This window comes from Rhipicephalus sanguineus, unplaced genomic scaffold, assembly GCF_013339695.2.
Source record: "Rhipicephalus sanguineus isolate Rsan-2018 unplaced genomic scaffold, BIME_Rsan_1.4 Seq1073, whole genome shotgun sequence".
Lineage (NCBI taxonomy): Eukaryota > Metazoa > Arthropoda > Arachnida > Ixodida > Ixodidae > Rhipicephalus > Rhipicephalus sanguineus.
This window is the reverse complement of record NW_023614277.1, coordinates 798,446-809,612: the sequence shown is the minus strand read 5'-3', so window position 1 is coordinate 809,612 and position 11,167 is coordinate 798,446. Positions and strand designations below refer to the sequence as shown.

The 11,167-nt window shown below is 47.4% G+C and overlaps 1 long non-coding RNA gene across 1 annotated transcript; it reads right to left on the bottom strand.

Moving 5' to 3' along the window:
• Positions 1–663: 663 nt before the first annotated feature.
• LOC125756503 (uncharacterized) lies at positions 664–1,667 on the bottom strand. The gene is made up of 3 exons (XR_007414554.1): positions 1,477–1,667; positions 915–1,018; positions 664–789 (listed from the first exon to the last, which is right to left on the bottom strand). It is a non-coding gene; the product is annotated as an uncharacterized LOC125756503 (long non-coding RNA).
• Between the last annotated feature and the right edge of the window lie 9,500 nt (positions 1,668–11,167).

Here is an 11,167-nt window from a genome sequence, read left to right as displayed (position 1 = left end):
GATATTATTAGATGTTGGAAAGACTGTTAATTCCCTCACTGCCGTGATGTTCGTTTTGTAATGTGATTTATAATTTAAAAAAACTGACCCTACGTTTCGAGACCCGTTTGGTCTCTTAGTTTTTTTTAAATTGAAGACTAATGATTAAATGTGGCTGGAGAGCGTTTTTATTCTTATAATCTTGCCCAGCCAGACAGACTTCTATATATTTACCCTTAAATTTATAATTTCTGATGATTCACATGCAAAGCATGATATGATTATGAGTCATACAGTAGTGGGCAACTCTAGATTGATTCTAACTGACTGGAGTTAAACAAACGCAGTTGTAGCCTTGAAGAAGACAAGACTGCTTGTCGAAACATTTGCTCCAGCGACACCTCTTGTTAACAAATGCTTCGTCTCTTCAAGCTTCCGTCTTTCCCTGAACTTCAGACGCACATCTAAGCACACGAGTGTCTTTGCATTTCGCCCCCAATGAAATGTGACCACCGTGGCTGGGTATAAAACCTGCGTCGTTGAGCTCAGCAGTGCCAGGTAACGTAACTAATGCACGGAGCTAGTGCTCAATTTCAACGCTATTGCGGTGTAGATTGCATGACACAGTAGACAGCTAATACTTGTGGACGATTGTAGGCACACCTCCATGAGATGCCTGGTAAACCATTCACAAATACAGCATTGCAAGCGTGAGGTTCAAGATGACCTGTTGTAGCAGACGTTCACATGTTTCGCCGCACTTGCAGAGTGGACATTCGGGGGTAGTCATCCTGTCGTTGCCCGGCAATCCTGGAAAAACAATGACATCACCAGATATTGATAAGCATTATCAGTACATATTAAACTTTGCAAAAATAAACATATAAACATAGTGAACAAAAACAGCGGTTTGTTATACATATATGTAAACGTACCTTATAATGCATGTTGTTTCACTCGGGCTAGCTTCTTTACAGGCGTGTCATGTAACAGGTGCCTTGCTCATTGCACACAGCTGTTTCTTTGTCAGACCAGGAGGCTATGGCAGAAAAAAAAATTCTTATTATAGTGACGGTTTCTTTATCACAATAAAGTGAATGTGCACTCACAATTATGTGAAGGTTTCGTTGCACTAAATGTGTAGTAAAATAACCTAAACTGACAACAGGAGAAATGAGACCTCTAAACCTGGCTTCTCAAATGCGACTGCGGCAAAATATAACTCGTATCTTTTTTGCACTGATATGCGGGCTAGTTACGAAGATACATGCGAGACGTTGGTGATGCAGTTGCCTTTCTTTATTGCAGCGGCCTGGTTAATGTGAACCGAACGATAAACTCAGCAACTTGCTCCCACTTGAAGCCACGCCGCAAGGATCGCACGTTTTCTCATCGACAGAGTTTGACACGTTGAAATATTAATATTGCAGTGCGTCGCCTCCGTGTGACACCCACGGTCATTGGTAAAAAGCTGAAGCAGTGGGTTTTTATACTCACCGGTTCGTATATTCTCGGGCTTGAAACGAGTGTTCATCCGGTGAACGCTTCAACGGTCCCTTCGTTCTCCCGAAGTCTGCTGAATGCGTTTCGCGAAAGCATTTCAACGAGTCAAAACAAACAGAACGAAAGCGAGTGTCTCGGCCGGCAGTGGCTGGAAACTTTTACAGCGAAACGAAAGAGCGCGAGACCCATCCGAATGCACCGTGAACCGTTACCTGCCGTTACGTTGCCTCTGCCGCCGTATATTTTGAAATGAAGATAATGATGCCGATAGGCTGCTGACAACTACGAGTCTGTTGGAGCAAAAACTATTACAAAAGATTGATGACGTGGTAACTGGCAAGGCAAGGCCACTTCGTATAAACAGCAATTTGTTTATTGAAGTGTAACAGTAAGCAAACAACTAAACTTCCTTATTTCAAGAATATTTTAATTTGAAGTTTGGGCCCGACGAGGGCGCCCCTACATAAAAAGTCAAATAGCGCGAATGGCGGCAACCAGAGCCGTATATTCCTTCGGAGAGTTCGGCGGAGGGGCGGAGCCAACAACCATCCAAATTTAGCGGCGGCGCGGCGCTGTCCGCCATTTTGTGCCGCGGCACTGTAAGCTCGCGTTGGCGTGCGCCCGCAACGCTCCGTCTCTGGCGAACCCTTTCTTCAGCGACCGCGCTGCAAGCCCCCATTGCGACGTCCGTGCAGGTCCACGATGTTCCACGCAGCCGACACGTGCACGATCAGCAGCAAAGACACACCAGGTCGGTCACAGAGGAAGCATAAATGCCGACAGCGACGTCACGGGTACAGCATCACGAGAAACCTCGGCACAAAATGGCGTCGGCGGCGTGGAAGCGCGCTGTTGCCAGACTGGCGGCGAGATCAAAAGAGCGCCCGAACTCTCCCAAAGGGAATATACGGCTCTGGCGGCAACCACAACGTCGCCATGTTATCCTAACGCAGAGGTTAGTAGATCCACTCCCTGTGTTTGAAGCTGGAACTCGCCGCGGTCGATTTTTTCGCCCTCTGCGGCGATCGCTGGAACTTGCGACTTTCCGGGGCCTGACCATACTTTAAGCCTCGTAGGCACGGCCGGCGCCTCCTCTATTTTTCTCTGCCTGGGCGAAGGAGCGGAGCGCAATGGGAACCGACCGTCGGCGTTAGTGCGGCGTTTAGCCGCCGGGCGCCGCCACCGTAGTAGACAAGCTGTCGCATCGTCGCTCGCGGAAACGAATGCCGTGGCTGCATTCGAAGCTGCTGTATGGTTCAGTTTTCGGCTGTATTCGCGTTGTTTAAAGTATAATGAAAACTTGTAAACTGGAATCAAGAAAGCACTTGTCGTTCTGGGCAACCAGCCAATTTCGAAGGCATGTGTCTTTCGCGGTTATTTGATCGAGACGCTCGCGCGTCGTCTGCTAGCCAGAAAGCTCATGCCAGTGATGCGCGGAAAATTATTTTTAGATGCGAAGTATCTTAAGGCGGAGCTCAATCCGGTGGTGGTGGTGGTGTGCGGCGTGACCACCCTTACTGCGCATGCGCACACCCTCTCCACACACCTCTCCACTCACCCTCTCCACTTTCCCTCTCCCCTCCACTCTCCCATACCCCTCTCCCGTCCCCCTTTCCACTCTTCCTCTGAAACGCGGGCTAGACCAAAGCTAGGTGGCTTTGGCTAGACATGCCGAAATTCTCTCCTGCGCAACGCCGCGATGTGATCGAGCGTATGCGCGTCCCCTCCTCTTCTCTCTCCTCTCCTACGCTGCCCCCCTCTCGCCCGCCTGCCCTGTGAGAATTAACGGCCAGGCTAGATGGAAGATACGACGCGCGTAGCGTCCCTCTTCGCGTTCCACGACGCGAGGTCGGTAGCATGCCCAACGAACGCCAACGGAACACGATCGTGCAAGTGCTCTGGCTTCGCATCGCCTCATGATCCCCTTTAGCGGGAGATGGTGTAATTTTTCACCGTTACGTTCGCTTGACTGAGAGGCGGTTTTTGACTGTCTGAAAGTCGATTTTCGAAAGCAGCATTTGCCAAGAATACTGAAATCTTGTGCGCTTAAAGTTCTCCGATGCGTGCTACCGTCTACTGGTGTAGCACACTGCACGCAAGCTTGGAGTTCATGCGCTAAATAACATGAAATGTCACTAGACTGCTTCCAGAGATATACGTGATTGCCCGTTCCCTTCGTAAAGCTTTTGAGAATTACGTTTGTTGCCACGACAGGAGAAAGCAACAGCTGGTGCCAGAAAAAGAAGAACTATGTCAACTGATTCCACCAATTCAGAGCTTAAACCAGTTAAATCGAGGTGGTGCGAAAAACAAACAAAAACCGCTACATAAGCCGCGCGCTTCCTGCAACACTGACCGACGTGTGTGAACAGACGCTGTCGTTCAAGTACAAAGTCGTAGTGCCGACTCTCAACTTGAGCCAATATGAAAGGCGTGAAAAATGGGGCGGCCTGTTGTCAGTTGCTTGAGCTCGTCTTGGCATTTGTCGACGGATTGTTGTAGCCACAGTATCTGGCTCCTCAGCTCTCTTTATTTTCTCTTCCATTTGACCTTTTCGGTAGTGAGCAAAGTAGAGGCCCAATGGCTGTCGACCTGGACGCTTTTGTCGCGTGGAGCAGCATGCTCAGCCTCGTGCACTCATTTATTGTGACACTGTACATAATGATTGTCGGTTGTTTCGCCGGTAGCGCATGTGGTGTCCATGGGCTCCGATTCTTCAGCTTCGAACCTAATGTCAGCGCTGCATGCACATGGCGGCGATCGCGAGGCAGTGTTGCTACTGGTCTACATGCATTCGTTGACTGTTTGAACGCAACACTGTCACGTTTAGGGATACTTGCCATGCTTGGTTCAGTTGTTACCCTGGGCTACAAACGTGAATGGTAGACTGCAAAGAGTGACACTACTGCATCCTTCTTAAGCCGCCGCTTCTTATATTCTATGAAATCTTCGAGTCGTAAACGACGGCTGCATATTCTAGTGTAGTTTGAATGTGTATTAGGAGACCAATTATCCCACCTAATTACTTGAAGCCACATCTCCTGAACACCAGCGACAGCTGGAATTTCATGGAACGACAGCCGCATAGTGTATTAGGGCGAAAGCCTTATAGATGCCTCATCAAACGTGAAAATTGGCCGTCGCCGGCGTGAACGCGAGTGATGCAAAAAATAATTACGTGATGACATCATGTGACGTCACAGATAATAAAATTTTGTGATATCATCGTGACGTCACACAACGTGACGTCGTCACATTACATCTTCTCTTGGTCAAAATGGGCCGATCACGGAGGCAGCGCATGCCTCCGCTGATGTGCAGAAATCTTGCGCTGCCTCCTATCCTTGAGGCAGTAAGGAAACCGTGTTAGGCGCAGAAATATCTCGGAGGGAGGCAGGGAATGTTCAATACATTGACTGGAAGAAAAAGAAGATGGCTTTCGCCTTTCAGTCGTCTTAGATGAATGCATAAGGGACCCTGTGAGATTTTTATCAATAAAGGGAAATAAAAAAAGGCAATCGTAATTTCTTTCAGTTCCATTTGCAGAGTAGAACACAACAATATGACATACTAAGACATTGGGGCGGTTGCAATAGCCTGAAATAGAAAATAAAACGCGAATGCTATCAAACTCGAGTGCAAGTATTGAACCGGCAGCATGGCCTGACAGACTGCCTGCGGAATATGTACAGTGGGGATGGAAAGACACGCGAACGTGCGGCATCTGCATTCTTTGCTGTTTCACATCCATTTTCAAGTGGTTATAGCGTGGCTGATTGATGAAAAGTAGACGTCATCCATGAAACAATAAAAGGCCATCTAGCATCTTTTTATTGCCACGACGGTTAGAGCGTGATGAAAACAGCGCGCCGCTATGTTCGCGTTTCTTTCCGTCCCCCTGCACCTGTGAAAGCCTGCAAGAAGCACAAATGCAATTAAATTCGGATGCAAACACGAATTCGTGCGGCCGTTCAGCGCCAGCTTCGCATAGTCTACTTGCACAGCGCCACCACGCGGCAGCGGCGAGCGGACGCGGAGCGGGCTCGCGACGGGCCGAGGAGAGCGTTCGCCCAGGCACTGAAAAATAGAGGAGGCACTGGCACGGCTGACGTCAAGAAAGCGCTCAACAGAAGTCTCACGTGCAGCCGTTTCCACGACAGTGCAATGGCGAAATGCGCTCTGTATTGGGGCTCATCAAATCGGCCAAAGTCTGCAGAGATGGTGACATCAGTTTTCGGAAGACAGTTGCGAACGCCCTGCATCACGCGGTGGAGCTCTCTCTACCACGCACTGGACGTACTTCTCATGAACAAGGAGAAACTCAAGACACTCTCAGAGAAGCTCGACCTACCATATATAAGAGACGCGGAGAGTGACTTTCTGGAGGAATATCGCGGGATTCTCTACCCAATTGCTGCAGGTCAGGTACTTTTTTATATACGTTTTCAAGAGTCGTCTACGTATATTATTTAAAAGTTACATTATATCGCCATCAGTGGAAGAAATCGGGCAGCGTACTTTATAAAACCTTTTTTTTATTTTTTTCAGCAATCGATATCTTGCAGAAAAGCAGCTGCGGCTACTACGGAGAGCTTCTGCCAACGCTTCTCACGTTAGAAAGGAAGCTAATTTCGATGAAGCAAAAAATTCGTCATGGATCTATCATCTTAGAAAGCTGTCGATCCGACCTCCAAAGGCAGTTTTCTGCGCTTTTTAGGATAGAACATGATGAGGTAATACTTGCATCCTGCTCACACCCATACTTAAATATGCGGTGGACCTCAAGCGAAGTGGCTAAATCATCCGACTTTGAGAGCTTGCTCGTGCGAGCTGCTGAGGCGCATGCACCAATCCAAGCAGACACGTGCGACGAGCCGTCATCATCGGTGGTGATTAATCACGGTTTTTATGACTTTGCAGACGGGGAAACTTAGGCATCTGAACGGTGAGAACAGACCCACGTGCGGGCGGAAGTGTTCCGGTATTCAGACGACCCGAGAAGGGATATCGCCATGCTGCAGGACTATCCTGCCATGAAGGCCGTATTTATCCGCTATAACACGTATTTGTGCTCCTCTGCAGCGGTAGAGAGACTTTTCTGGTTCGCGAGTCTTGTGTTGAGGCCGAACCGACGATGTCTAGATGATGGCCTATTTGAGAAGCTCCTGTTGTTTAAGTGTAATTAACACGCCAACCGTTTCAGCAAAAACAGATCTTATGTGAAATGTATACATACATTTTCTCAATTCACTGGTCTTCATTAGTGATTCCAGCGATTTGCTTGAACTATGCTATTTCTAGCATAGCTGATATTGTTGTCACCAAGTATCTTGATTTCGGTGTACAAATCGTGTTACTCTTGCTGTGAAATAGCATTTTTATTGCAACTGATATCTGTAAATATGTGGTTATTAACAATTATGTACAGTGTAACCCTCCTTTGTACTGGCTTAATGGCGCTCAGAGCACTGTGATAAATAAAGAAATTGCAAGTTTCAATGCGCTGCAACATTTACAATATTATGCTGCACTTGATAAAAGTGTTTGCGGAGTATGAACATCCCAGAAATAAAAAAAAATTCAGTATCTGTATTGCTGAATCTATATTTCGGGATACTTTTTTCGTCATATTGCCAAAGTATCGCCGAAATATCCCGCTACGTCAAAGACAAATGAATCTCAATATCTGTATTTCAGGCTTCCAACCCAGGTATTTCGATATCTGTATTCCGGAATATTTTTTTGAGTATCTCTGCCCAGCCCTGATATAGGCACTGGTTCTTGACCTGCAGTGTAGTGCCACTGAGAGATTTCCCTTGTGCGTAGTTGATGATGAAATAAACTTTTATTTTCCGAAACAGTGTTCCCGAGAGCTCGGGGTCACCCTAGGTGGAAGGGTCGCTCAGTCCAGGAATTCTCTGTCCGCGATCGCCTCCCGGGCGCTGGCGACGAGTCCTCGTTGGTCGTGTAGGTCCCGTGCGGAGAGCTTGGCCTTCCACGTCTCGTCGAGGAGGTTGATGCGTGCAGTCGTTGCGGGTTTGTTATCGGCATCGTAGTTGAACAATAAAGATTCGCTGCGTGTACGTTAACTAAAAGCGGACTGCGGGTCTCTGTGTGAGCAAAGTGAGGTCTGTGTGTCTAATCTTCTGTGTCTCGTTGCCGATTAGCAGTGATTTTGCTGTGGGAAACATCGGCGCCCACTGCATGCTTCGCCCCTCCACAGGTTTCACGTTAGTGGAGCTGAAACACCCTGCCCTACATGCTTCGCCCCTCCCCAAATTTTTCCGAAGCAGTTTCAAGCAATAGCGTAGCTCTGTGGTAAAACATCTGCTTGCAACGTAGACGGCCTGGGTTCGATTCTCTGTCGAACCGAAGTTGTTTATTTTTTATTTTATTTGCATGTTTCTCGATTTTTCGGTCACGGACAAGGTGATTTTTCGCTCACAACCAACGACGCCGACGCCGGAAGTTATGCGAAACGAGCTCCATAACGGTATCGCGTTAAAAACAGATTCATACCTTATTGCATGTATAAATATTTCTAAGGGGGCCCTTGAATCCATCCGATATGATACATACACAACGAAAACCAATGAAAGTTTTGCCCTCCTTCTTAGAATTTCTAACCTACCATTGTTACGTGTTGCCTACTCTGATAACCACAATTCAGCGAAACGTCTACACCCCCCCCCCGCCCCTGTTCTTTTTTCAGCGACAGAGGGGCAGTGGCCTCTGTCGATGAACATTTAAAGAAGTCCGTCTTGTAATGCCCGAGCATGGTTGCAGAAAGCAATGGGAAAAAAGTGTCGTAGATATTCCTTACGTTCAGTGCGTATCTCACAGGATAAAGAAAGTGGAAGGTAAATAAGGCGGTAATGTTGTTTGTACGGATGCCGATGGGCTAGGTAAGATATGTGACGTCGTACAGGGATAGAATGAGCGGGTAATACACAAGAAGCAGACGGACATTTCTTTCGTAAAACACGGCAACTAATTCTCTGATTGCCATACGGGTGTTGTGTATAAGGTTCCTTTTAGGTGCGGGCGCTTCTGCGTAAGACAGGCGGGTGATTAATGACCCAGTATGAAGACCCTGAAGATTCCAAGAGATGGTAAACGCGTGAGGGGGAGACAGAAAATTAGATGGGTAGATGAGATTAAGAAGTTTGTAGGTATAACGTGGCAGCAGAAAGCACAGGACCGGGTTGATTGGCGGAACATGGGAGAGGCCTTTGCCCTGCAGTGGGCGTAGACAGGCTGATGATGATGAAGACCCTGAACCCAGTCAACCTAATTTCGCAAAAATAATGGGATTCAAGTAGTCGAACGTTTTGCTGAAATCAACCAAAATACCAAGAGTTAAAATCTGTCTCAAAATTCTTTTATATATATTCTTTTCGAACGAATAGCGCATGCTCCGTAGACCTGTTTTCTGTAAACTCATACTGACACTCAGTTATTATGAAATCTTTGAAGAAAAAGCTGTCGAGAGAAACTCGGATTAGTTGCTGTAAGCCCTTAGAAAAATACGGAAGAATAGACACTGGCCTGTAGTTTCCCAAAATGTTTGCGACTTCTTTTTAAAAAATCATGGTCACACTGTCTATAGCGCGTATCAGCAGTGAATTGAACTGTTGTGAGTGCGGTGTATGCTAGAAATGGCGTAATTATGTAGAGAACATAATTCACTGGCCGACTTTGAACTTCATCAAGACAGCAAGTATGGTTTAACTTTCTGCATATTGCAAAAACTTCCGTTTGATCCATTGGTACAAAAAATAGGGTTGGTATTAGTTTGTCGCCTATAAAACTACAGATGCCAGCATCGAAGTCCCCGTGACTTACCACAGAGATAAAATGATTGAATGAATTAGCAAGACGCCAGCCGGATGTTTCGTTGCCATCAATTAATAAACTTATATTCCTGTCATGCGTGTTTCTATTTAAAGGCATGTTTAGCGCCTCCATTTTTTCTTCGGGTTTCTTGAAATATTTTCATGGAATAAGTTACTGTAATAAACAGTAACTTATTCAGTAAACAGTAACAGCTACCCTAATTTATGTATTCAAGCGGCTACGTAGTGATTTGTGCTTGATAAGCACGTCTGTCTCTCGCCTGTGTGTGCGTGCGTGCGTGCGTGCGTGTTAAATGTGCCGGCGACATCAACTGTTCTCGTAAAACTTGGTCTTGCGACCTGTCCGTGTAGAAAGGCCGATTCGCCGTTTGGAAGCGTCGAGTGGGGTATTCCCGAGCTATTGGCCTGGTGTGCGACCGATGGCGGCGCTGCGAACGGCGCCTGTATGATGTCAGAGCGGGGATTCGCGCGATTTCGTCTGCTACGTAGGCCCAGCGCCGTGTTGAAACCACCGTTGTGGTAAATCTTAACAAAAAAGCAGTTCAATTGGTTATCTTACGTATGGTGGCTACTGACGCTGTTCGAACAACCGTGGGACTGCTTTTAACGTTCATTTAGAACAACAGCTCTTTGTTTCTTAGAACTGCGGCCGCTTGTCTCCGCGGCGAGTGCTGCGCAATGGTGCAGTACTGCTCTGTGCCTCAGTATACTTCGTCCGCTCCTGAAAAAGGCGTTAGCTTTCACAACTACCCAAAGGTCCCGAAGCTGAGGAAAGAGTGGATCGTCAAGCTCAGAATGGGAATGTGCCCCACGCTTTCATCGACCGTGTGCAGCAAGCACTTCGCGGAGAGTGACTTCTGCTACCCACCGTACGCGCCACTCTTAGGTAAGCTTTCGACCGTGTTTGAGCGCCGCGCCAATACTTAAGCCGTTAATTGCACGCAGGCTGAAAGCATAGGCGACTTAACCAGGTGCGGTGCCGTCCCACAACCTGCCGCGAAGGCCCCTAGACAAGGAGCCGACGACGCGGCCTCCGAATTGCCTCGCACGTAAGTGCGCCTCGTGGGCTCAGCTGAGCGGCGCAGGATATCTGAGACTGCGGCTGCATTTGGATGGTGTACATACGTATTTAACTTAGGAAGGCAAGCGCGCGCCTAGCGGACTGCTTTTCACCTGAGGCAGTACAGACATTTTTTTAAAAGCGGAGCTCTAAGCTTTTCGTTAGGCTGCGTGGCGTGAAACTGGACCCAGCTTGCCTTTGCCACGTTAACCTCTTTCAAGGAAAGAATACTGATGCGCACACACATAAAAACACGGACTCAGGAGACTCCGACGAGCGCAAACTTTCAACTAACTTTATTTTTCGTCGTCAACAATATATGCCATCAGTCACATGGTCACACCGCTAATCGCTTTTCACTGTCAGATCACAACAAGCCACGCAAGAATCTCTTTTCACCATGCAATAAGGAAACGGTAGACTGGCTAACACACGAGTTTCCTCTAGTTGAGATAAAATAGGATTCCAAAAGTTCCCTTGCAGTGCTATCTTGGCTTCGGCCCAAAACTCTGATCGCTCGGAAATTCGGTGCGCACATGCAATGTCGGACATGCGCTGGTAAATGCGCGTTCTCTTTATTAATTATGGTCAATTCATGTTCCCTTGCACGAACGTTGATGCACCTTCCGGTCTGCCCGACATAAGACTTTCCACATGAAAGCGGAATCTCATAGACGACACCAACCGCGCAGGCTACATAAGGCATTTTGTGCTTCATGCCACACACTCCAGGACTCTTCTTAGCCAAAGAAATTTTGGGGCAGAGCTT